This window comes from Siniperca chuatsi, linkage group LG8 (genome assembly GCF_020085105.1).
Source record: "Siniperca chuatsi isolate FFG_IHB_CAS linkage group LG8, ASM2008510v1, whole genome shotgun sequence".
Classification (NCBI taxonomy): Eukaryota; Metazoa; Chordata; class Actinopteri; order Centrarchiformes; family Sinipercidae; genus Siniperca; species Siniperca chuatsi.
The window spans coordinates 5,060,080-5,083,066 of NC_058049.1; the positions used below are offsets into that span (position 1 = coordinate 5,060,080).

The 22,987-nt window shown below is 37.7% G+C and overlaps 1 long non-coding RNA gene across 1 annotated transcript; it reads left to right on the plus strand.

The window, feature by feature from the left end:
• The first annotated feature begins 8,707 nt into the window (after positions 1-8,707).
• On the plus strand, positions 8,708-21,863 carry LOC122880675. Its single transcript, XR_006379001.1, has 4 exons — positions 8,708-8,908; positions 9,640-9,709; positions 9,840-9,892; positions 20,515-21,863. It is a non-coding gene; the product is annotated as an uncharacterized LOC122880675 (long non-coding RNA).
• Positions 21,864-22,987: the final 1,124 nt, after the last annotated feature.

Sequence of the window (22,987 nt, forward strand, 5' to 3'; positions counted from 1 at the left end):
CGTGATGGTAGTCCTTTCTAACCTTGAAGGCCCTGGCCCTGACTTTGGCCCTGGGTGTGGCTGTGGAACTGTGGCCTTTCTCTTAAAGCAACATTATGTAAGAATTAGAATTTTTTGCAACTTGGTGCCCCTACAGTTTCAGAGTGCAATTTAGTTTATTTACAGCGGCTCCAGTCAGGACTCTGATCTGGATCGTATGTTGTGCAGAAAATATTTTCTGGTTTTCCCTCTGATGTCCTCCGGCTGCAGACATCAGTGATTTATTGTGATTTACAGAGTTTCCTGATGGACAGATAGCATCACTTGTTGGTAAAGTAACTGCTTGCTGCTGCTAACTATAGCTGCTGTTAGCTAGTTTGCTCAGTTAGCATACCAACCACTGTTCTCTGATGCCTTACAAAGAACAGTAAAGGGATTGGAAACGAAAAAATAAATAACTTGGGTGAGTAATTTTTCAATTGTCACATCCCGGAAGCTGAGAAGTGTACATGCTCAACACCAGAATTTCACTTAAACTGCAAGAAGAGCTCTTGCACATCTAAAGCATAGACAACTTTAAGATAACTTCTACTATTACTCCAGATACTGTATGAATGTCATCAGCATGACTGGATTTCTTTTTTTGTAAAATTCAAGTTTCTTCTGTTTCCAGCGGCTGGTGGATTTTCAATTTCAATTAAAATACAAAAGACATTTTCAGAGCTCAGTGCAACAGTGAAAATAAACCCAAAGAGCAAAAATGTCACCACATCATACAAATCAAATCTACAGATCTACATGCACATGGAAATGTCCAAATCAGTCTCAGTGATGAGATTAAGATTAATTTATGCTCCACCTGATTGTGCAAAAATTAACTTATGTTTCTAAACAGGGGCTTTGTTTGCATGCCCTGTTGCTGTTGAATGGTGTAAAATGGATTATGGTTGAAGTACCCTCGCAGACAAATGATTTAGCCTGGCAGTGGTACAAGATTTGAAGCTGTGCCAAATTGGAGGTGATGGGCGTTCCCAGCAGTCTGTTTTATGGGTCAGCTCACATTTATCTGTTGTGTTGAAGACACAGGTTTGGGTTGATTGTTTTTATCCATATAATAAAATAATATCTAAATATGCAGTTTTGTTGGGGATAAAGAAAAAGAATAATTGATTTGGTGACACTTTATTTTAACATCCCCCATATCACATTTACAAGCAGCACATTAACACTTAATAAGTGGTTTATAACACATTAAGATTAGATTGTTTTGTTCCATACATTGTTACATGTTTGTTAAAGCTATTGTTAACAACAGTAACTCTTCCATCCATAGCTGACACATAAACAGTTATTAAATGCCAGACAACACTGTGTAAAATATATAATTACACATAAAAACGAATATTACAGTGTGTTATTAAGTACACAGTGATGGATGCTTCATAGGAAGAGTTTAAGCTGTTGACAAATCAAAATAACAAATACGCTCAAAAATGTCCTTTTATCTGCTTACAACTACATTAGAGTGTGTTATAAGCCATTTATTAACTAGTTATATACTGCTTATAAATGCTAAATAGGTGGGGTTAAAATTAAGTATTTCAATAGATCTTGAAAATATTCCTTATCTGCTAGCATTTAAACCTGACCTTGACGTGATGATGGAGCTTGATGAAATGTTAAGGGATCACCAAAGTTATTACAATTCACATTGACAGTAATGTATGTACAAAATGTCATGGCAATCCATCAAGTAGATTTCGGGATATTTTACTGGGTAAATTAAAACTTTGACCTGTTGATGGTGCTAGAGGTCAGGGAATCACCAAAGTTATCAGAGTTTATCTTTTTTGTCTACAAAATTTGATGGCAAACCATCCAATAGTTGTTGAAATATTTAATTCTGGACCAAACTGGTGGACAGACCAACATTTCGATCTCTGTAGCCACGCTACTAGCGTGGCTCAAAAGATGAAAAATAGTAATAGTATGACACAGATAAATAAAATGAACGAAGTAGGCACATAATACATGTTTAAACTTTTGTTAGATTTGCTTTCATGACTAAATTATATGGCGTCATAATAATATATTAATATAATTTACACATTGTATATTAACTCTCAGTTATCAGTCACCTGCTATCTTGATCTGTCAAGCTCTAACATTTCTCTTGCCGGCATGAAGAAGCTTAGGATTTAACTGAGCTCAGCCACTCAGAAAGCAGATTCAAATTCCGCTGACAGAAAACATGTATCTATTTTTAGTGGCTAGACTGAATTTCCTAATCACCTCCAGGACTCCTGAATGAATAATGAATAGTATCTTGTCAGTAATATAATATCACGAAACCAAAGCAGGCTGAGCATCCAAATCATGTCAATGGTGGAACATGGCTTTAAATCAGATCACACCGAGAGCTGATTATATATTTTTTTCAGCAGTTTGTGACCCCAGTGACCATTATCATACAGCCATACACATCTCCCATCTAAGCTAAAGGGAGGCTGTGAATGAGGAGGGTGAAGTTGCTGAGTGTCTGTTGGAGATAAGGGGAAATGACTGTGGCCGAGACGCTATCCTTCAGCCTGTCACACCCTGCACTGCCCATATTAATTAGCCTCTATAACTTATGAACTGATCTGAAACAGCCACTTCAGGAAAAAAAGAGGAGAAGACTCATCGACATCTCAGGAGTCTGCTATCTCTACGCAATAACAAAACAGTGATGTTCTTTGATATGATACAGGGACGCTGAAATACAGATCATAATAATCCCAAGAAATTACTTTTCATTATTCATTTTTAGGTTTTATTTGCTTCTTAAGTTGATCGTCATTGCGTTGTGATAAAATAATGCATTTTTCAAATGATATCCAATAGATGCTGCAGGTCTCATTTCCTGAAATTCTGTTTTGCATTCACTCTTTGATTATAATTTAATTCATTACTTTCAGACAACAGAATCATGTATCCAAATAACTCATTATCATCATCATTATTTCATGCTTATATTTCTACTAGGATCTGTAATTTAATTGAAATAAGTTATAGTTACATAAGAAAATAAGATGAGTTGAGTGATGTCCCTTACTTTGATCATGGTGTAATGTGGAAGCTGCTAAGAAGTTCTGCCTCAAATGTATTTATTTTATGAGAAATCCATATTAGTGTAGATGAGTTTGGCAAAAGCTCCAGCAGCTGTCTCAGTCTTATTTGTAGTACATGTAATTCAATCAGGAGAAACTTAATTGCAGAGATGATTAAAGAATAATAAAATACATTTATTGACATAGTGCACAGTAGGAAGGTTGACGAAACAGTGTTTGGTGATAGCAATGAGATGATTGGCTCAGAGAGGTGACAAAATCTGATTTTAATTCTGGTTTAACTGAAAGAGTGAACACCCTCAGTCAGCTGATGAGCTGGAAGCGGGAACAGACAAAGACAGAGAGAATAAATAACATATAGAGTAAGCATGAAAATAGTCAGTCTTCCTGATTGAACTCACGCTAAGCTTCATGTGTTGTAAACACAAATACCAAAGTTTTGTCCTCCAGAACTTCTCTACATCATGACTGGTGATCAACTGAAAGCTGAAAGCAATGAATTTCAAAATGAAATTGCACCATTTGGAAAAAACCTACTCTGATAAATACTTTTTGGCATGAATGTAACTATTAAATTATAATGACGTCAAGAGTGATATTGAGTCCTTTAATCATGAAACAGTAATTGTATGTGATGTAAAGTTTGACTGAGCTGAGTAATAAACATGGAGAACCTTTTTTACTTTTTCTAGTGTTTAGAAATTAATGACTGATTGATGGATTTTTTAAATAATAGGGCTCTTAACAGTAAGGGCTCTGAAAAGTTTGTAGATTGCTCCTTCATGGAGGACCGCATGCAGGCCTGTGTTCACATTTGTCACTCATGACCAACATGAGTTCAATAAGGAGAGATCAATTGAAAGGGAGGAGAAGCAAGTCAGTAAAGTAGAGGTCTGACATTTTAGGGAACGTAAACATAAGAAAAACCCATTTTTGAGTGGAGGGGTACTTTAACAACAGAGAAAGACTTTGGTGATTAGACCCCATTGATGTGATGCATTTTCAGTAAGCTTCGGCAAATGAAGATAGAGGAGCTGGAGTTGCAAGGTTTACTACAGCTGGTGTCCTCCTAGAAGGAGCAAGCTACAAACTTTTTTAGAGCCACATTTAAAGCCTACAGGCTGTGAGTGATTGATATTTTCAGGGGCAAAAGAGCACAACCACCACAAGCCTCTGATCAAACCTAAATCTAACCTTTGTTAGATATGTTGCTTGTCTAAGTTTATTTTCGAGTATGGGAGGGGCTCACTGGTGCCCCTTGTGCCAATGGGGGAAAACAAGTACCATGTTTGTCAAAGAAATTAAAATTTAACTATGCACAATTCTCTGGTGCAGCAAAAGGTCTGGCTCTTTGCTTAACTCAGAAAAACAACATTTTAAGGCAGTTTGATGTTACATGCATACATTTTGAATTGCTTTGTCTCATGCTAATCCATGTACCCTTTACCAGAGAGTCTTAACTGTATCACAAATTGATGTTTAAGCTTTGACTTGCAGATTTGGTTACACAGATCACATTTCAGAACATACCCAAGGCTTTTTTGTATATAACACATTAGCTCATGACTTAAAAGGCAAAGAGCTCCAATGCCGCCCTCCTCCATAAGGTACTGCCTCTGTTTTAGTTACAACCTTGAGATGAGTGCGTATGGGTCCCCGAGGAGGTACTGGAGGAGGGGTTGTTATCATTTTTGGCAGTCCTCCCGTGTAAACCCAAAGGCCCTGCTCCATATTCATCAGGCGTGATTATGTGCTGACCTCCGTCTGCCGTTAATCCTGAGATGATGTATGCCCACCAGGCAGGCGTCATGGAGGAGGGCGAGCAAACCTGACACTGCGGCCAATTAGGTGTCTCTGAGGTGAGAGAGACAGAAAGAGAGAGAGAGAGAGAGAGAGAGAGAGAGAGAGAGAGAGAGAGAGCAAGGGTGAGTAACAAGATTGCATTCATATCTAAGGCCTCGATGTTATTTTCTGAGTATGATAGTGATGATTGATTTTATTATTGTGTCATTAATACAAATATGGGTTTATAAGAAACCACAATTCGGTATGAACCAGATCCAGAATGCAGCACATATATTTTAAAAAGATACTGTAAAAAGCAAGCGAGCAAATGGTTTTAGACAGTATATTTAAAAACAAGGACAATATCATAAGACAATATTAAGACCACATAGATCACATAGAATAAAAATAAGGCAGATAATAATAAGATGCAGTTAAGGAATATCTAAAGATGCGATTGAAAGCTCAGAAAAAGCTAGTAAAGCTTTTGTCAAGTGTACAGATAACACAATCTAAAGTCATAAAATCAAGAAAAGGCTCAAATGTTTTAAGAAGAGTTGAGCTGAAAAAACAGCAAAGAAATTTGAAAAAGAAGAACACCAATTCAGTTATGAAATTTTCCGACCTTTATGTCTATAGCAAAATTCATAAATACGTAATGCATAAACATCTGTAATTGTAAACTACAAGAGAAATCTAACTGATGATTGAATTTATATTCCATCTTGGCTTTCTTTGCAAAAGCTTTTGAGAAAAAGTCAGCTAACGTAAAGACATTAAAATAAACAATTTCAATTGATCTGTACACCAGAATTGAATTGCAGCTAATTTGTTTTTCTTTTCTTTTTTTTTCTTTTTGCCATTATTTAATTAAGGAAGAATGGCAGGTTAAGGGCCTAACTCAGTGGTGGTAGTGAGAGTGAGTCAAGCGCTGCTCTTTATTTTTCCCACCCAGATTTATCCTGCTGTTATGGTAATTGAACCGCCGACCTTCCGGTCATAAGCCCTCTTCTCTAACCAAAAAATGTTTTCAAAATGTAAGTTAAAAGACTTTAACTAAAGGAATATTTAGGGATTTGGGGAAATTCACTTGTTCTCTTTCTTGCTGGTGCAAGATCTGTGTGATGATTATCTTTGTCTATTCCGTATACAGAATACCAACCAAAACTTTGTATCAATCTTCTCAACCAACTCTATACAAGAAAGCGTATTTCCCAAAACAATTTATTTCAAGAATTGAACAAACTGAATGATTTAAATTATTTGAATGGTCTCTGCAAGCAGTAGCCTGTCACTATTTCTCTGCCTGTCTATTTTTGTCCTCTATGCTGATGCTGATTCAGACAAGCTGGCAACATTTTGGTGCCAAACCTGTGACAACTGTCTCAGGTGTCATCACAACACTGACAAATTCCAGTTGCAGGAGTTCAAACATATGTCACGTTGTTTCTCAACATGTCATGCTGTGATTTTGTTTTTCATATTCAAAAGAAGGAACGCAGTGCAGCCTTTCACTCTTCACACTGATTAGAGAACATCATGTCTGTGTCACATGTGAAGGAAAAGCATCAGAAATGTGACATTTTTAGACGCAGTGTGAATGTAGCTACCCAGAGAGACATATAGACAGATGGAGTTCCTATAGAGAAACAGAAGAAAAAGAAGGGACAGTGGGGGGTTAGACAGATGTTTGGACTGGCCACATTAATAAGAACACTAACACCCTATGGGCTCCAAAGATCCAATTTGGGAGCTGGAGAGCCAAAGGGAATCCATACCAGAGAGTTACACCAGCAGGGAAGGATCACTCTGTATCAAATTAACTGCACCATAATTCATGTGCAATCCTGCTGCATTATTAAAGCCTCAGTGCTGCTTTTTCATGACAAGATCAATTATGGGTATGTTTTCTCTTCTAGGGTGTAATTAGTGGTGTAACCATGGAAAGTACAATTTAAAAGTATTATCTGTACATTGTAAATGTTCATCATACTGTCATTTAAAATTCTAATACAGGTCGGTTTACCACCAGTGATAGAAAAACCACTAAAATAAACTTCTTTTAAAGCCATATAATACATTTGAAGCAGATGTGAAGCCGTCATTGCATATACCGTGACTGTCAGTATAAAGCTGAAAAAAAGGCCAATGTCAACTCAAAAATAATGTTTTTTATAAGCTGTCCGCAACTACGCAGGAATCTGTATGCATGTATCATGTTGAATACAGGTACCAGTATATTTCACCGTGGATGCAACTAGTGAATTTATTCTAAGTTGTCTATTTATGTGCATGAAGTGAGCTATTTTCTGTTAGCCTTATTGACTGAATTTCCCCTGGGACAGTGATTGACATCGCAGAGCCTTGGAGTGCAAGGCTCTGCGATGTCACCACAAGCGGTAAGAAAGGTGTGTATTTTGAGTTTACAATTGATTATGTCCAGGGCATGAGGCAGGATTACACCCACAACAGAGCTTATGTTTGATTAACTTGAATTCACAAGCTACACATCAGTCCTTTATTTGATCGATTTTTATAGTTTGTGTGAAAAAGTTTTAAATTAAAAATTCCTGGTTTGTGTTTTAAGCAGCAGTCAGGATCTGTAACTTTTAGCTTATCAACTGTAATGATTTTTAACTTTGACAGTGCACACACAGAAAGTTGCAGTGAGTGTCAGTATGTCCATCAAAATTAAACATGTCGCACAACCTCTCCTATTTTATACTATATTCCAACTGTAACAACAATAACACTAATAATAAGTAACAAGTAACTTCTGCTATTTCATTATGGTATAATTATTCTTACATTCAAACATTCAAAATGTGATACTTGTCCACCAGACAATAGTATTTACAAACGTTTTTGCCTGCTGAGGGAATGAGGTTGTTACAGTTACAAAAAGGCAACTGAGGACGTGAGGACAATTATCAGGATGGTATTGTTGCAACTGCCTCGTTGCTCTATTTTAATTTCTGTTCACAGTTTTTAAACTTGTGCACATCTGTAGTGTAGCACACTACAGATGTGCACATGTGACCTGTAACTTTCCACCAACAACCACTCCCTGGTGATCTGCTTTCTACTGCTTTTGTTTCCATTTTCAAGTGGACTGAAAAAAATAATTATTTTTTCACGGATAAAATGTCATTTTCTGTTTTTCTTCTTTTTAAATTGTGCAGTTAATTTAAAATTCACCTTTGAAACACAGATTCAATAAGCCCGGCCTCCAGGGATTCACGAATGATAATCACTCGTAATTAACGCTCAGCTGATTTTCCCTGTTCCCAAATGTGTGAGTTAAAATCAGCCTCTCACCCATCCTTTCCAGCCTTTGACGCCAACACCAGGATTAAATTGCCAGTTTGAAGACACTCAACAACTCAATTAAAACTGCTGGACTCCATCAGCGAACAGAGAACAGAATTCAATGTGCTGATTTGCAGAAAGCAGAACCTGTCTGGGATAACGTGCTGTAGAAGATGTGTATTCTCCGCTTCATGTCTGATGCTTAAGTACCTGTCGAGTTCAGTCAGTGAGGAAGGAATGAATTACAGGAGCAGAGCAGGTCTATCCTCTGGAGCACAAAGGTTTTAATTTGCTGAAAGCAATAGCTGGCTTTCAAGGGCCTTAGGAGAAGAATGCATATAACTTCACCTTACATAGATGTTTAATTATTAACTGAGTGGCAATGTATTTATAATTTTATTTTGTCAAAAATTTTCTGTACTGTCCTTATTTTTTTATGTTTGGTCTTTAATAGTATCCCTGTCACTCTGTCCCTCTTCTAGTACACCCTGTGGCCCAGGAAATACAGTCACTCACCTGCAAACACTTTAGCTTGTTAGTGCTCGTTAGTGGTGAGTGTGTGTAGAGCTGAATTCAGGTTCTCAGCCAGTCATTTGGACTATCAGTAGGCTTACATTTGCCACTAAGAATTATGCTTAGAGTTGATTTAAATTTGCTAATAGTTTAATTATTTAATTTAAAAAGTTGAAATCCTCAACATAGCAGTTGGAGCTGGCTAAATGCAGGTAAGATAAAATAATACAGCATGAGAGATAGGTTTGTTGTAAAACAAAGTTGTAGACAATTTAAAGGAGTAGTTTTACATTTTCAGCAGTTGCTTTGACTTTTTTTTTTTTTTGTTTTGTTTGTTTTGCCAAGAGTTAAATGAGACCATTGATATCTCATGTCTGTGCGTTAAATATGGAGCTGGAACCAGGAGGCAATAAGCTTAGATTAGCATAAAGACTGGAAGCAGGGGGGAACTGCTAGCTTTGGCTCTTTAAATAAATAAGCATCGCTCTTCCAGTACTTGCAATAATACTGAAATCAATTTTTAAAAATAAATTAGTGTTTGGTGTGCGACAAATTCCTTTTTCCTTTTAGTTTAATATGATTTTCATTTATAAGGTATTTTTTACTTAAGGTGTGATGAGCAGGTTTATGTAGACTGGACCCTACACAAATCTTAGAAAAGGAATTAGACTAGCTATGTTTAAAAAGATCAATAGACCTTTTTTACAGCTGACATTTTGACATGTCATAGCAGGAACGTAAAAGCTGTAATTAATAACATTAATAATGGCTACATTCAATTTAGGTGCGCTACTTCCAGGGCTCTGTTCATGCTGGCTTGCTGGGACACTTAAATTAATGTTATTGGTTCCTCCACAATGACAAGTCAGAATGTCTGCCGTGGAAAAGGCTCATTGTATTTGGTTTCATGCTTTTGTTAAAGGCTCTTTATCTGTTTGGACAGAGGATTTAGAGTGCTGGAGCCAGTCCTGTGCAGTACATGTCAACACTAACCCTTTTAATACTATGTTGAGGTAAATACTTGTGGATTTAATGTGACAACCTTATCTCATTTTGCCTACTGCAGCTTTGACATTTGTTTTTTTTAAAGCATTTTAGGTCGATTTATTCTGGTCTGAAACTTTTATCCCTTTTTATAAACAGAATGTGATGGACAGTTGCTGAATGATGGGATGTGGCCTTCCTACTCACTGCAGGTATTGGTGGTAATTGAGTGAACTCTCACCTTTCTTTGCTTGCTGTAGTTTTCTATGTCTGATGAAGGTGCTCCCGGCCCTGAGGTAAACCTGCAAGGTTTTCATGAGTTACCAGTGTATTAGGTTCACCTCCTCAATCTGATGCAATGGAATATAACACCTCTGCAGTAAATCTTGTTTTAAGCTTGCAATCAGTTTTTGTTGACACTCTCTAAGGCGTGTTGATTCAGCTCTGTGGCCTTCTTTAGTTAGTGGAGACAGAGGTGTTTCTAATATTTTATCGTTCTCAAATATGCAAATAGGGGTGGACAAAATATTAGAAATATCTTTCAATTATAATTCTGTCCAATATAACACTACCTTCCACCGCAAAAATGACCATAGTCTTGAATCATTCTTCTCTGACACAGTGTCACTAAAACTGAATACAAGCTGTTCCAACTGTTAGGGGTTGTTGGATGTGCTGTTTAATAATGGAATCCTAAGGTCTACATAAACAAAGCTATGGATCCAATTGTGGAGTAAATTCTGTAATTGTGTTGTTTCTGGATCATTATGGCATGGTGTTTAATATCATCTCGATTTTATAACCTGAGGCAGACTTTCTGACTTCCCCTAGTGAACAATGTGCACTCACAAAAAATATCTTAATATAAGAGTAAGAGTCCGCCTGGAATCACAAAGCATTTCCAAATAATTCTTGCTGTTTGTTTTATCCTTCATAAAGGATGGGTGGGGTTGACCACAAAGCAAAATACAAAGAGTGCCAGAAGGTTGGGACAATAACAGGAAAAGCATTTGAATGTCAGTTTGCCTGTAACTGACAACTTAGTCGACACTATCTGATTTATGTGGTTACTCCCACCCGTCTGGGCAGCTAAAACACAGCGAGATTTATTTGCATATAACTGACAAAGGTCAGTTCAGGTCAGTTCAGTTCAGGTAACAAATGTTTACACCTGCCAACAGAAGTGTTCTTCTCAGTCTCCATGAGCTGGTTTCCCATGTTCCACTGGCTGCGTGAATAAAGGTGGCTTAAATGTTTTAGTGGCCAAGTGAGTTAGGATATAAACTTTATCTAAGTGGATTCCTCCATTACATCACAATACACATAACAGCAATTCAAAAAATAAACAGAAACAAAAGAATGAATGGATAGTTCATTAGAGAATAGATTTCTTAATGATGTATTGTAGAGCCAGGAATACTCCATTCCCATTGGCTGGAGTATGTACTTTATTTTTTGATAACTGCACAGCTACACACTATGCAGCTATGACCTCATCAAGTTAACACTCTGAAAGACTACTTTAGAGTGTGCTGGAATAATTACAGAATTTTTCAGTGTTTAATTATAATCAGTTCATACTTTTAAAAAAAGTGTGCATAGGTGAGGTGAAACAATTAAAACTACATGGTGGATGGATGGATGTACAGATAGAGGTATGAATGCACTCTCATAATCAGTAATGTGATTTGTGCCAGTTGAAATCCACCTATCGAAGCCTTGTTTAGCCACACCTTACACATGGATCCTTCTGACATCAGAAACCACGTTAGTTCAAATGACTGACCCATAGACTGTATAAAACAGGGCTGACCCTGGTTTAAAGCTGGAGTGTTTTTGTGATTACACAAACACCATCGACGGTCACCCCAGGCTTGTGTTCAATAGTTACAAAAGTACAGAGAGATTTCCACAGTTCCAAGACAATAATCCATTATTTAGGTAAATAAATAGAGTAAATGTAATAGCTACAGAGCCTACTCCAAATATTTTACCAACCTGTCCAAGAACAGTAATGTGACATCTGTGTCTGCCCTCAGTCCCTTCTCTCAGTGCTCCTCAAGGAAAACCTAAAGCTACACCAAAGGTTATCCATGTTTGTCCTCGCCGTCGATTGCTTTCTTTTTTTGACTGTAATCCATCCTCTGAACGGCGAGTTTCTTTTTAATCTGGAGCATCAGAGACTTTTCTTGGACGCTTCTTAGGTTTTACTCCTAGCTGCTGTAGCTTACTCGCTGCGGTTGTTCCAGATCCATGTTAACGTTGCCAAAGCATATTAACACCAGCTATACAATCAAAATTTAAAAAACAATACTAAATTCTCAATTTTTTTTTATAGCAATGGCTCTGGGTTGCTCTCACACACAGAGAAATGTACCTGGCGGTGATAGGCTTAATCAGCATTGCGTGAACTCGTTGGCAAGGGCTTGAATGTAACGGACGTTCATTTATATGTAAAAATCCTGCACTCTAGCTTTAACTGCAGATGGCAGATATGAAATCCTGGCTGAATTATAAACATGAAGGTGGGAGGAGGAACAAAGACTTTCATTTGGACCATCTGGATGGTGCAGACACCTTAGTGCTTTCATTCAATAAGCAGTGTGGAAAAAAAACTTTATTGATTGGAACAAAAGCCAAGTAGCATAGCATGAACAACAGATGCTCTAGTCAATCACTAAAAAAACCCTCAATCTCCACATAGCAAAAAGAAGAGTGATAAAAACATTTGACAGAAATGTAAAAATTACCAGAAGTGAATATTTTATTTCAGTGAATCTTGAGTAGATTTGATGATTACAAGAATGATTTCAAGGCAGAACTAAAGTGAATATACCCATACATAGTTTTAGTAGGCCACTGACTATTTTATTGCTTTGGGCATTATGTTTTGAGAAGCAATTCCTGCTGCAAGATTGAAACAGTTGTTTATTGTTTTGTATAGGTGAGGAGTCTATCAAGCAAGCTGTTTTGAAATCCTTGATGTTCATGACGCACAGCTACTTTGGTGTTTCTTATTTTATCACTCAGTGTTGACTACAGCTATACTGTACACTTACTTCAGAAGTGGCTCCAGAATTGAATTCTCTTGAGGTTAGCAGATGTGGAAAGAGTTGTGTCTCCTTACAGATAAAATCTGATAGGCTGTAGTCAAAACAAATGTACAAGGACAAAATCCAAGGTTGAAAGAGAAAGGGAAGAGATGTACTCATCACAACAGTCTGCTATTTCACCACGTGTAGAAGACGTATCTGCTCTCAACGTGTCATGTCATTGCCCTCACTTGCATGAAGATGAAGATGGCGCTGCATGAGTATAGTAAAGTATATACCTTTACAATTTCCTTTTACACTCCATTTAATTACTTAACAATATTATGTATTAAGTTAGATTTTAACTAATAACCTTTAACTTCATTTTGTCCTTCCATATAAAAGGTTTATTTAGAAAGATTTGAGGTTTGGAAACATTTGAATGCAGAATTCTAGCTGTTCTGAATTATTTCTGTATAAAACAGGAAAGAAAGCAAAGCCTTTAATTGCTGGAACCCCATCAGTATTGTCAGGGAAACAATTACAGATGGATGTCAGAGGTTTGACTTAAGAGATATTGCTGAGCTCCACTGCGGATAGTAGTTTCATTTCGACAGATTTTCCAATAGAGCTGTATTTGGAATAAAAGACACAGCTTTGCTCACTCCACTGTGTGGGAGTCCATTTCCACCACATGTGCTCATATTTCACTTAAAGCTGCAGAAGATTATTCCAAGGTGGTGAATCTTGAAATAAGTGTTGCTGCTTGCTGAGGAATTAAATATGAAACTGAGTTTGGTGTACAAATCTGTTACTCTGATTACCACAGCCAGTGTAACTTACTATACAACAACTGCACAATTGTTTACAGTAAAATGCTTTAGCAGTTAAAATAGGGTTTCATATATTCTCTTTGGGCCTTCACAGTCTGAGGAGGACAATAACAGCCTTCCCCTGAAATTACTGACACATGGATCACAAACAAACATGGGTGAGACTGATTGCAATTTGCATAAATACACATGAAAGAGTAATCTCACATACACACACCATTTGCCTACCAAGGTCTAGTCTTAATGTAACTGAACTCAATAACATCCAACCCTGGCAGAAATGGCTTGAAAATGTGACTGATTTAGTTTGGAAGTTAGCAGCTCCAGAGGCAGAAGCAGTAGTTTGTTTTGAATAAGTAGCAGAACTGGTTAGACATAGTATGAGCCTAACATGGCCAGACTTGACTAACCTATAACCTTCTTCTGCTTCTTCTACTGTAGACACTGTTGCGTGGCATAGAAGGGAAACAGGGAACAGGACCCAAACGCAGACAGAGGCAGAACAGGTGCAATTCAGTGATTTATTACTAAAACGGCTCACAGAAATGGTCAGGCAGCCAAGTGTCAATACCAGAAAAGCAGTCCAATGCAGGCAAACAAATCCAAAGTCCAAACAACATAAAACAAGGTCCAAAAACAGGCAGGTAACAAGTCTCTGGTAAACTAAATAAAGGTTTACAAAAACACTAGGAACCCCCTGGAATGCTTGACACAGAGTACAACGATGATCTGACCCAGAACAAATGAAGCACACAGACTTAAATACACTCAGGTAAGGGGGAGACAATGAGACACAGATGAAACTGATCAGGGCGGAGCAAACAATCATAACGGGCAGGAAAAGCAAACAAAGTCAGGAAGTAAAACTACCAGACACATGAGGGGGGAAAAAACATTTCAAAATAAAACAGGAAATAACTACACTGCAAGCCTCAAACCATAACAGACACAGTGTTCATGTTATGCTGTCGCTCACTGTTAAATGCGTCCACTCCACCAGAGAGGCCAACAAATAAAGAATAAAAACAGTGGGGGTGTCCAATTGAATAATGGGGATGCATTTGCTCCACTTGCTCCATTCCTCAGGTGCCTATGGTGACAGTTGATTTGACTGAGAAATACTAATTGTTACATAGCGTTGTGTAAGGGGTCAGAACATTGCAGAATCATTGAATGACTCTGATTAGACTGAAGATAATCTTTCAAAACCCAGTGGATAAACATATAACTGTGCAGAGCTAAACAAGATGTTTTTCTTCCTGAAAAGTTAACAGTTCCATAAAGTTTCACTGTACATTGACACGTTTGTCAACTCTCACTTGGAATGTCATGCTACACAAATTTTGAGTGAATGGAAACTTTTTAAGACATTTTTTATAGCAAGAATCAAGTTTGGAAGGACACCTTCCTCAACCAACTGTTTTTTTCTTCACTACTTTCACATATTCACACCAACACACACACACACAAAACAAAACAGACTGTGCCATTCCATGCTAGATAAAATCACTTTTTTGTCGTAGTGCAGAAACTACTTGACAGCTAGAAGCCAGAAGACTTGTTCTGCTGCAGTCGGGAAGTTAAGTGGCAAGATAAATTTGTTCCGTCTTCGTGGCGGGACACGCTGTGAATCTGGCGTACAGTCCTGGCCTAGAAAATACACACAGCGAGATGCATCATTTCACATTTTTCAGAGACAGAATCAAAAACATTACTTCTGGCCCATGAGTGTGTGCGTTCCAAACATCTTTTTGAAAAATTCCCTGTTGTCTTCCTGTTGCCCTACTTATGTCAAATGGCCTTAAAAAGTGAAGGGGCAGAACACACATATTGCTTATTTTCTCTATCCAGTGTTTAAAAAAGTATCCAGGATCCACATTGCTCGTCTCAGTACACTTTTCATCTGTAGCTTCAACTAAGTAAGCTGCGCTAACACATGTTGTGTTCTGTATTTAGGCCAAGTAAAAATGTCTACCCCATTTTTCACAACAAATCTATGACCAAAAATTGTTGCTTGCTCCTTTGCAGAGAACGACAGCTGTAGTCAGCTTGGATTCACAGCAGTTATAATGGATTGTAATGGAAACTCAAAGTCACAACAAAAAAACGTCAAAGTCAAAATTTATCAAAACATCCACAGAAACAACTCCTGTATGCTAAATTGATCTGCAATTGATCTGTATGCTAAATATGTGAAGGAGTAAGCTGAAAACTTTTCAGAGCCACTTCTCAAGTGAGGTTGAGGTTTTATGCTCAAAATATACTCAAAGGATTTCATAAGTGTCTTATGAAACGACTGAACGTGTCTACAAAAAGTTCAATGCTGTTTTCCCCACAGTATCCGCTCTTGCAATACAATGTCCTCTTGTAGCAACAAAATTATGATTTATGTATTTTATGGTTCGGTTTACGCAAGTGGTTAAGTTAGGAAAAGATCGTGGTCTTGGTTTAAAACAAAAAAAGTCCAAAGTGACTTGAAAACACAAACTATTTACTTCATTAACACTTAATCAAAACCACAAGACTTGAAGCACGAGACAATGTGTGTTTACTTTTTAAAAATTGACCAAAAGTAGTAGTATATAACCCTAATTTGCTTTTGCAGTATATGTGAGGTATATTGTGTAGTGATAAGATGTGAACTGTTCACGTCTCTATGCCATGCACCAAACCAAGGCAAAATCTAGTACAAGTATTGTATTTAGCATCAAAATAACTCAGAAACTGATCACGACTGGTTCGTGGAAGGTGAAACTTACCTCAGATTTAAAAATATACAAACTTAGGTGACAGAACAAACTGGACTTCTGCTCTCAATAACTATAATTATTAGAAACTCCAGACTGATTGTTCTAAGTGCTCTTACTCTGAGCAGTCTGATTAGCACTGGCCTTGTAGTGCTGCAGTAGGCTTTATATTCATTATGTAACTGTATTATGTAAATAAACTGCTGTTGTTGGGATGATGTGTTTGCTCAGACTGAATGACAAGGGCTCCACTCCCACACTCGTCTTCTCAATGAGATGTTTTGGCAGTTATTGTAAAGAAGCATTATTAGCTGTGGGAGCTTTGTGCATCATCGTCATTCATTCTCTTAGGCTTTCTGTCTTATATTTTTTCTTCTCGTTTCCCTTGTGTCTCACAAACAGACACACACACACACACACACACACACACACACACACGCACAACCCTCTTCGATGTGAAAGCTGGTAGTTTGATTGGAGGTGAAAGACAGGAAGAGTTGGAGCTTGTGAGAGAGAGAGAATGAGAAGGAGCAGCAGAGTATTCTCCCAGTTTGCTGTGTAAGGCCCGGGTGAAAACCTAATTACTTGTGTCTGTCGGAGATGGACGTGTTTGGCTCGTAAGCAGAGAGCAGCTGGAGATTCAGGGGCTCCGACGGGGCTCCGTGGCACAGCTGCAAGGCATTCTGGGAAAGCTGCACCTGTCAGGGGACCACTGACAGCTTGTCCTGCTCTTGTTATACAGCCATGCGTGATCCCTCCCATTAGCAGGCCAATGACACAGTTGACTTGTTGTCAACAGGAGGGTGAGGGCCGGGGGGGAGGCTCTTTACCAGCCATGATGCTCCTGTTTGGGGCATTAAAGCTGTCACTGCGACCTGGTTTACGCTGCCAGCTAGAAACTGATTTATTTCTGTTTATTTGTTTTTCTATCTATCTGTCTGTCTGTCTGTCTGTATTCATTCTCCTGTCTAGAGCTGGAATTATTCAACACAAGTCATTTTTCTTGCGCAAACTAGATAATCAGCCCAGCATCTGCAGGAAAAATGTTTTTATTTGATGAATCTGCAAAGCACGATTTACATCAAAAGTTAAGGGTGTGAAGGTCGGGTGGTGGATGGGTGTGTAACACATCCGACATTTGTACAGACACCAGACTTTGCAACCAGACCTCCAGTTAATGCTTGCTTTTTCTTTTTAACCATAACCACGATCTTTCCCTGACCTTTACCATAATGAAAGGCAGAGACATTACATAAAGAAAGAGATGTTGGCATTGGAAGTTAAAAAACATTGGCATTGAATGTAATCCCTTGTTTTTGCGGAATGGTCCAATATTAATGTACGTTTCTAGCGAGGGATACATTGTACCATGCAGTATTTTAATGGACCATAGGCTTTGCTGATGGAAGGAATCTGCAGATTTAGAGCATGTCATCGACTTCATCCATGAACTACTATACAGACCAAGAAGATCATGTTTTGGATCATGAGAACTGCAGGACTCCAAGATGATTTCCCTTCCTCCAGATGAAAAAAATAGATTTCTGCACATTGGCGTTTCACGGCTCTGGGAACGTTTAACAACCTTCATTAAACCATGATAGATTAAATGTCTTTTTGGCGACAGGGGAATTTTTCAAGTTGCAGTTCTGCAGTTGGCCACTTGGACACAATGGCTGCAAGTCTGACACTCTGACTATATCCAGCTCTCTAAAGTACATGGTTTAGATGGATGTTTATGTGCCAAGATATACAGTATACTATATATAAAACATATCAGGACTTTTGCACTTTGCCTCTGAATCTGAGAACAATATCAAGTGACCTTTTTAGCTTTGCTTTCACTTAGAATCTGTTATTACTACTCTGCTATTATTTAAAGTTATGTACATTTTTGCTAAATTTTAGAATTTGTTAAGATGATAATGGTGGTAGTTGTTATGCTAATGAAAACTCTTGTGGTTATTGTTATTATGCTGAATTTCATACAAAAATTGTTTAATTATTATTATTGTTCTCATTTTATATGTGATTTCGCATTCGTATTGTATATCAATATGGCAAAAAATGTTATTAATATCATGATATTGATTTTAACCATTTTGAGGTGATTGATTAGTTTTGTTTGTATATCACTAAATCATCATATCAAAATATGTAGTTCTTTTTGTTGTCATATTGTTATAATGATTTCGTAAAAAAAGTCAGAGTATCACACTTGTGAACCACGAAGAGAAGTTGTAAAGTCACAAGTTTGAATTCCATCAAGAGAATCAGATCAGGGGAAGACAGTAAGTAGCGTCGTTCTGCCCAGATGCCCTTGAGCAAATCATTCCCCACTAACTGCTGCAGTGGAGCAGCTTAGTATCCGGCAGCAGAAGGCTTTGCTTCACCCTGCTGTGTTTTGTATTAGCTCTCTGTCTCCCTGCAGCTACTTTGACAGGCCATTTCTGTAAACAGTCATTTGTTCTTTGTAAAGTGCCCGGTTAAATAAATGTTTAAAACGTATCGATTTTTGTCTCTTGCCGGCTCCTCTCCCTGCTCAGGGCAGCGCTGCCAATCTGCATTGTGTAAAAAAGTTGCCCACGTATCACAGCTGTGGAAGTGTAGCACATTAGTTTTGGCCAGTTTATTGTACTGTTAGTTGTCAGGACTTAAAAAGACTCCACAGAGGGTGGAGATGTTATCTGGAAATTCATGGCTCTCTGCATGTGTTTCCACCCAGGCAGCCGAGTTTGGGAATGACCCGATTGTACAAGCAGCAGGAGACTGTTGTTACACAAAGACAGCTGATTTCAGAGACGCCTCCCCGCTCCACAGGTCACCCACCGCTCTGTTTGTTGTGCCAGCAGAGACCTCTGTGGGTGCTGTGTGGGTTTCATTGTGTGTACATTTCTGTGTGTGCATGTGTTCACGTAGGTGGGGCTGACTAAAAAAGACAGTTTTTTTATGCATTTCTTTCCCCCTTTTTTCACTTGTAAAAGGCCTCTGAATCATCAGTGCGACATTTCTCGGCACTTCTTATGAGCCAGTCATCCTGTTCTTCCACCAAAATCCTTCACATTCTCAGACAAACCCCCCTCCTTCAAATGGTGGAGGACAGACGGATTAATGGTAACCCACAGCAATCAGAATGTATATATATAATAATCACATTCTACCCAGTGATATGAATATCTAAAGCCTTAGTTCATCTTAAAAGCAAATGCGAAAATTACATTTTAGTTTTTGAAACTTGGGTTTCAAACACCTTCTACCTCAGCAATTAAACTAAATGTTATCTGTGATTTATTGTACTAATATTTTAAATCAGGTTCCTCATCCTCAACAAATGCCATAACATGACAAACAATATATGAAGCCATCATTGAACCAAACAATGCCAACCTTTGAGTTGAGCTCAAATGATGCTTGCTGTGTCTGCATACCCATATGAGTCTGTTTCTGAGGTTCCGTGTGACAAAAATGTATTCTCCCCATGTCTGCAGGGGACTGCAAAGACATCAATGTGCAGCCAAAAATGTATGATTGTACTCAAGGGCAGTTTGAGATGCCTAGTAGTAGTATGAACACAACCACATCTGTGTCAATTTTGGAGTATATCAGGGCCTTTAGTGAGCTGTACGAAGCATGCAGGAGACTCATCAGAAAAAACAAGCAATGGCAACTCCTGCTGTACGGACGAAAGTGTGACTCTCTCAAGTATGTGCACATTAGTTGTTGTGGACAGTGCGCCAGGACCATGCTTCAAGGATCCACAAAAGAAACTGCTCCATAGCACTAACAGAGGTCAAAAACTCCACAGGGTACCTTTAGCCTAAATCTAACATATCCTGCACCATAGAGGTGTCAGATCAGAAAACGAACATAATCATAAGCCTTTTGGAGGGCACTGACAAATGATTTTCAGAATTGTTTTAAACACATCTAATGGTACTCCTGGGTAACATATCCATGCGTTTATACAGTAAACTGTTTTCCTGTGAGTCTTGTTCTCTGACTGACTAGATGAGATTGTAAAGGTTCTTCCTGTATTCTTTCTAGATGACGCAATTCAATCCCCTATTTAGATTTAACTTTGTGTTGGTGGCTAGAGTGACTTTGCTCAACTTGAATTTTTGCATTTGCTAAGTCAATAAGAGTAATATCATAGCACAGCTTGGACAGTATGCTGTTATCTCCAAGTTTTGAATAATTCCCTTTGCTTATTCTTTGTTAACAGCTTGGAAAATGACAGATTGTGACTGCTGATCACTCATACTGTAACGCTGACGTCTTTCGCCTCTTGAGCTGCAGTGAGACAATTGACGCCTTAGGAACCGTCACACATACTTCACATGCCACTGAGACATGTTGGAGTGCTGGCAAAAACTTTGGCTTAATTTGTTTTGTATCACTATTCAGGACTTGTGATGGAGGACTCCTACAATCAGATGACTTCTCACTCACTGTTCTCATGTGACATGGTGATGCTAAAGAGAAAAAAAAACATGCATTCCTGCTACTCAGTCCTCCTCTAAAATGACAATCGACCTGTTCTTTCTCATTTTGTACGAAATGTTTACCCCCTGTCTAAAATCTGTGAGCATTTTTGGGGAATTTTTATTATTTTCCATTGATCCTGTTCCACTTTAATTCACATTCATAAATGCATAATAGAAACACAAAGACATTACTGTATATATAAATTAATCTGTTAGGAAGATCCATAATTATTAAAAAGGTAGTGTTAACTTTTGATATTATGTTTCTGCCAAAAACAATTTGGGGCCATGGGTATTTTCAGATTTCCTGGTGGATTTCTGATCTGGTCTGTTCATCATACAACAATTTATGTTGGTTGTTCATGTGAATGGCAGGAATGTCTTTGGAGCTGCTTTTACATATTTATCACCTGGACAGTAAAGTCTCAATTCTTAGACATTCTGAGTCATTGCAAAACTATTACAGTACAGAAGAGCTTCTTAAAGGGGTATTCAGTAATCCATGAATTTATTACTGTAAAGGTTATTTTCATTATCAATTAATCTGTTAGTTGTTATTTTCTATTGATCGATTTATTGTTTTTTCTATCAGACAACAGTGAAAAATGCACATCACAATTTAATCATTTTCAAATGTCTTGTTTTGTCCAACCAGCAGTCCAAAACCCAGAGATATTCTGCAAATAATAGAATAATAAAACTTGTTAGTTATTTCCTTTTTAGGTTTCAGATTTGATGTTCTCAGTTTTTGTAGATGAGATGTTTTACTGACTCACACATAACATAATGCTGCATTACAGAGGCGTTGATTTAACTGTGTGGGAGGACTTGGAAGTTAAGTGCAACTCCATTAGTGCATCATTCATTCTCAAATGTGGATGATCCATTTTGCATAAAACGTGTTATGTCAACCAAGAGCTTAAACCACATTTTGTATTTTCAGTTATTTCATGCTTGAAACTGTGTGTCAGTTGTAAACATATATACATACAATTTTGCCATGAAATACTTATTAAATTATTGGTTTTACTCTCATTTTAATGTAAAATTATCAATGTGCAAAATAAATCAAACAACTTTCTTTCAATTGTGGTTGCAGTAAATTTTTTTGTTTAGTTTATAAAAGCCAAAATGAGGGTCTCATTTATCAGCACTAAAGAAGAAGTCGAGGGCGTGAAGATCTGAGAAAGATGTGAAACCTCTCGTCAATTTAATTTGCTCATTCAGAAGTTTTTAAATTTGCGATGCAAGCAGTTCAACAGCTTCACTATCACTACTCAGCCCCCGCCCCCCGCTCTGTCTATTCTGATATAAGGTTCACAGGCCATATGTCCTGGTTTTATTTCCTGCACCAACACATGAACTCACACTTGACACACTCATCACACACAGAATTCACATTCATGCTCACACACACACACATACACACACACATCTCAAACATATCACCCACAGGTCTCCAGAATATTTCACCAGATGGTGTGAGGAACATGGCGGATTTTGACTCGTGAGCCAGGCCGCTGAGTCTGACTTCCGTGTTTTCTATCAGTTTTCAAAGCTCTTCCATCATAGCAGATCCAAATAAGTTTTGAGTCTTAAAATTTAGTTTTACTTGATTTTTAACAATGTTTGTTGGAATTAATTCTCAGACAAAGACAGAAAGAAATGGAAGGGGAGAGAAAATCTGAAATTGAAAGACACGTGGGGAAAAAGACAAATATGAATTAAAATATACCTAGAATATATTAATGTAGAATTGAGACTAACTTTACTCTTCGGCAAATTTATGGCAATCTTGAAAAACACACATCACCAAAATAAGAGTATACCTTCAAAGTAAAAAAAAAAAAAAAATCAGTGAGTATCAGCAGTCAGCCATACAGGAAGTAGTGAGCATGACAAGTTATTTTGTGTACAATATTTATTAAATGTGCTCTCAAGTTACTAGCAGGGAAGGACTGTAATATATTAATTTATAGGGCTTATGCAACCACACAAACCTATTATCTATGCTTTTGTTTTAAAGCTTATTGTCTGGTACAATATCTTTGCGGTCAGGTTGTTGGCAAAGGCAATTAACTCTCAATCTCCTTGTCATAATGATACATTGCATTACAGTGCTGTCAGTTGTTAATGTTAAGATGCCTCATCCCCTGAGGTTTTTGAATTTTAATCAACTAATTTTATCCATTATACTGTATCAAAAGCCTC